We start from the raw sequence: 5,349 nt of genomic DNA on the forward strand, positions 1-5,349 counted from the left end.
TGAGACTCTTATCTCCAATAAAACAAACAAACAAAAAAAACCCAAAATACTAGAAAACCAGAAGTGGTGCTGTGGCTCAAGCGATAGAATGCTCACCTTGAGCTGAAGAGCTGAGGGACAGTGCCCAGGCCCAGAGTTCAAGCCCCACGACCAACCAAAAAAAAAAAAATAGTCTTATCACCCCTGAGATAGACACAGAGAAATGCGAGAACATTTATGATTAAATTGGGTAACATTGTTTCTTTTTTTTTTTTTTTTTGGGTCCGGTTGTGGGGCCTGAACTCTGGGCCTGGATGCTGTCCCTCAGCTCTTCCACTCAAGGCTAACTCTCTACCACTTGAGCCACAATACCACTTCTGGCTTTTTTTTTTCCTGCTTATGTGGTGCTGAGGAATCAAAGCCAGTGCTTCAAGCACTCAAGGCAAGCTCTCTACCACTGAGCCACCTTCCCAGCCCCGTAACATTGTTTCTTAATGGGCTTAGAGAGCAAGAGAAGATGTAATAGCCTCTCAGAAACCATGGATATATCTTCTGGCCATGAGTACCCTTTACATTGCCTGACTAATGAAATAAGTTATATTATACTTGGGGCTGTTGGAGTCCCTAATGAGTCAAATTAGTTTTCCTGAAAGGCCCCCAGTGGCCCTCTCAATTGTATGCTGCCCAGCAGGGAAGCCTGGATCCAGGCCTTGTCTATTGGCACATGTAACTAGCTATATAGTTGTACAATAAGACTTCCTTCTCCATTCGTGTGCCGACAGGCTTTACCTGCAGCCTTAGAAGCATGGATAGGTCTGAGAATGTTGTTGTCATGGCACTAGGTGAAGTTGTCAATCCTTTTGAGGTTGTAGGACCATGGAGAGTTTTAAATGGATGAAATGAGATGGGGGTAGTTTTGTGATTTCTTCATCTCAAAACACACTTTAAGGAGGGTGTTGGTGGCTCATAACTGTAATCCTAGTAACTCAGGATCTGAGGATCATGGCTGGAAACTAGCTGGGACAGGGAAGTCCATAAGACTTTTATGTCCAATTAATCACTAAAAGAGCCAGAAGTGGCTCAAGTGGTGGAGCACTAGCCTTGAACAAAAAAGCTCAGAAACTGTACCCAGGCCCTGAGTTCAAGCCCCACAGCCCAGGCAGGAAAGACTGTGAGACTCTTTTTTTTTTGGTCCGGTCATGGGGCCTGAACTCTGGGCCTGGACGCTGTCCCTCAGCTCTTCAGCTCAAGGCTAGCGCTCTACCACTTGAGCCATAGCACCACTTCCGGCTTTTTTTTCTGCTTATGTGGTGCTGAGGAATCGAACCCAGGGCCTCATGCATGCAAGGCAAGCGCTCTACCCCTAAGCCACCTTCCCAGCCCCCTGTGAGACTCTTACCTCCAACAAAGCACCAGAAAACTGGAAGTGGCCTGTGGCTCAAGTGGTAGAGTGCTCGCCTTGAGCTGAAGAGCTCAGGGACAGTGCCCAGGCCCAGAGTTCAAGCCCCATGACTGACAAAAAAAAAAAAAAAAGAGTAAAGAGGGAGTAGGAACATGGCTTAGTGGTAGAGTGCTTGCCTAGCATGCACTAAGCCCTAGTTTTGATTCCTTAGTACCACATAAATAGAAAAAGCCAGAAGTGGTGCTATGGTTCAAGTAATAGAGTGCTAGCCTTAAGCAAAAGAAGTTCAGGGACAAGGCCCAGGCCCTGAGTTCAAGCTCCAGGACAGGCCCAAAAAAATAGTTAAAGAAGCTTCCTGATGTAATTTCTAGGGATTCATATCTGTTTGGGGCTTTATTTTTCAATTAACTAACCATGCTAAGCTTGTGTGCATTTGGTTTTGGGTATTGTGAGGTTTTTAGGAATTGAATGTAGATTTTGTGGTGGGGAACTGCTTTTCTCCCTTAGTAATTAAGGTCATCTGGTGGGAGTGTGCGGGAAACTACTGAACAATGAAGATCACCTATCCAGGTGTTTCTTGGAATTTGGCCACTGGAGACATCCCTCTGTGGCAGAAATGAAGGCTAGCGTGGAGGTTAGTGGGTCTCCAATTTCCTGACTTCACAGCTTCTTCTATGCTAGTGGTTGGATTCTAAATGAGCTCTTGACTCTCTATTGAACAGGTATACCACTTAAAATAGTCATCACTGTCCACAGGTAACTGCTGTGCAGTGAAATGTGCTGATCTGAACTGAGATGAGCATGCCATACAACATGGGCTAGGAGCCAGTGGCTCATGCCTGTAATCCTTAGCTGCTTAGGAGGCTGAGATCTGAGGATCACAGTTTGAAGCCAGCCAGGGTAGAAAAGTCCATGAGACTCTTACTTCCAATAACTACTTAGAAAAAGCTGAAAGTTGGGGCTGGGAATATGGCTTAGTGGTAGAGTGCTTGCCTAGCATGCATGAAGCTCTCTCTGGGTTTGATTCCTCAGTACCACATAAACAGAAAAACCAGAAGTGGCGCTGTGGTTCAAGTGGTAGAGTGCTACCCTTGAACAAAAACAAGCTCAGGGGCAGTTCTCAGGCTCTGACTTCAAGCCTCAGGACTGGTGAAAAAAAGAAAAAGCTGGAAGTGGTGCTGTGGTTCAAGTGGTAGAGTGCAGAACTCAAAGATTTAGGATGAGATAAATGTTAAATATTCCACTCATCATTTTTAATACTGATTATATGAATACATACTTAAGATATTGGGTTAAATAAAATGTTACTGAAATAATGTCCTTGTTTATATGTACATCTATATGTATGTGAATATATACACGGGTATATGTCTATATATTCATGTATATATGTTTATATACCTATGTTTATACAGAGATATAGTTGCTGTTTTAGCACCAAGCCTTGTGATCTCACTCAGTTTTCTTGTTCAAGGCAGGCACTCTACCATGTAAGCAACACCTTCAGTTCTGCTTTTTGTTGGTTAATTTGAGAAGGAGTCTTGCAGACTTTTCTGCCTGGAGTGGTTTTCTCAGCCATCTGAGCTAGAGTACAGGCATGGGCCACTGGTACTTGCCTTTTGAAAAATGTAAGTGACTTGTAGCTCCCATTAGGTGTTTTTTGCACAGTGCTGCCCCAGAAAATAGTAGAAGAGTTAGGCTGAAAAAATACATAACAGTGCCTACACTATCCAAACTAGGTAAGCAATCCTCACATTTCAGGAAGCTTTCTCTAGTTTCACAATATTTGAAATTAGATTTGTTCTAAGTTGGCCCAGAAATGAAACCAACATATCCATTTTTGTCTAGTACATTCAGTGCCAATTATACATGAGAGCCAAAGCCCGGAGATCAATTAAGTGGCAATTCGGAGATTCATAAATATATTGTTAATTAACTGCTAAGAATAGTAGTTATTTTGATAAGTAGTACTCAACTTAAATGGTCCTAGAAAAATTGTTTGACTTATTCCTGAGAGATATGCCCAAGGCTTTGGCCTCCTTTGAGATAGAACTTTCCACTGAGTTCATCAGAGTTAGCAGTAGCTGGGGAAGAGGTTAGCGGATAACAGTCCCAGGGTTAGTGTGAGTAGGTCATAGAGTTCTTCTTTTTTTTTTTTTTTTGCCAGTCCTGGAGCTTGAACTCTGAGCCTGGACACTGTCCTTGAGCCTCTCTGTGCTCAAGGCAAGCGTTCTACCACTTGAGCCACAGTGCCATTTCCGGCTTTTTCTGTTTATGTGGTATGAGGAATGGAACCCAGGGCTTCATGCATGCTAGGCAAGCACTCTACCACTGAGCCACTTTTCCAGCCTGGCCTTAGAGTTTTTGACAGGTTCTTCACATAGTACAGACTGTACAAACAGCCTGAGGCCCTTCCATCCTGGTTTGAAGTAAGAAGGGGACTTTTATTCAAGGAAAGTTGGTCACATGCTGTGATAATACTCTCCATATAAGTCAGCATCTGCCACAAATGCATCCTGAAAGATTGAGTGAGACCATGTCAATCACTGTGGAGTCAATAGACTTTGGCTGGCAATGAGGAGGCTTAGAAAGGTAAGGTCCAGAAGCATGTCATAGAACTGGCTTTCTAATGCAAACACTCACCTCAGTAATGAGTCTCAGCCATGTTGTGGGGGCATCTGAAGGTCTGCCAGATATGGTTCTATGCCTTTGAGTAGTTTAAGCAAAGCACTAGGAAGGGTACTTCCTGGAACTCTGGAGTATTTGCTATCTGCTGGGTTTTTTTTTGTTGTTGTTTGGGTTTTTTTTTTTTTTGCCAGCCCTGGGACTTGAACTTAGAACCTGGGCACTTCCCTGAGCTGCTTTTCTCAAGACTAGCACTCTACCCCTTGAGCCACAGCGGCACTTGCAGCTTTTCTGTGTATATGGTACTAAGGAATCTAACCCAGGGCTTCATACATGCTAGGCAAGCATTCTACCACTAAGCCACATTCCCAACCCTCTGCTATGGTTTTGATGTTGAATATCCCCCCAAAGACCCATAGATTAAAGGCTTGGTCCCCAGAGTAGTACCACAACAAGATGGTGGAACCTTTAGCATGGGGTGGGAGGGCAGGGTGAGGGCCTTAGGTCATCAAGAGTGTGCCCTTGGAAGGGTTTGTAGGCCTGGCACCAATAATTCATACCTATAATCCTAGCTACTCAGGAGACTGAGATATGAGGATCATAATTCTAAGCCAGCTGGAATAGACAAATTCAGGACAGTCTTATCTACAAGTAACTGGCAATAACCAAAACAGAAAACAGAAGTAGAGGTGTGGTTCAAGTGGTAGAGCACCAGCCTTGAGCAGAAAAAGCCAAGTAAAAATGGAAGCCCTGAATTCAAGCAGTGGTATTGGTACATGTGTGTATGTGTACGCGCACGCGTGTGCACACACACACACACACACAGGAATTAGGGGACCCTGCCCATCATCTTTTTCCTCTCTGCTTCAGTTGGCTAGATGACTATTCACTCTGACTATACTTCTGCCAGTCTCCTTTACAAGTCTCACCTGAGGCCACACCAGCGTAGCATGCCTGATCTTGGACCTGGAACCTCCAAATCCATAAGCTTAATAAATCTCTTCTCCATAAAGGTTAGCTGTCCCAGATATTTCATTGTAGTAATAATTACCTTTGACCAAAATGGTAAGGCCTCTTTCCCAGTCACTGTCTGACTTATGCACATGGCTGATGGCTCTAGCCTCAGGTTCTTGGCTTTCCCTCAAATACTTTCGCCTTAAAACTGTTATACTAGATCTCCTTTATTTGTAGTAAGAAGAAGAAGAAAGGGCTGGGATGGTGTCTCAGTGATGAGTGCTTGCTTTGCATGCATGAGGCCCTGGGTTTGATTCTTCAGCATCATATAAGCAGAAAAATCCAGAAGTGGCACTGTGGCTCAGGTGGTAGAGCACTAACCTTGAGCT

The sequence above is a fragment of the Dipodomys ordii genome, unplaced genomic scaffold (assembly GCF_000151885.1).
Source record: "Dipodomys ordii isolate 6190 unplaced genomic scaffold, Dord_2.0 Scaffold76, whole genome shotgun sequence".
NCBI lineage: Eukaryota > Metazoa > Chordata > Mammalia > Rodentia > Heteromyidae > Dipodomys > Dipodomys ordii.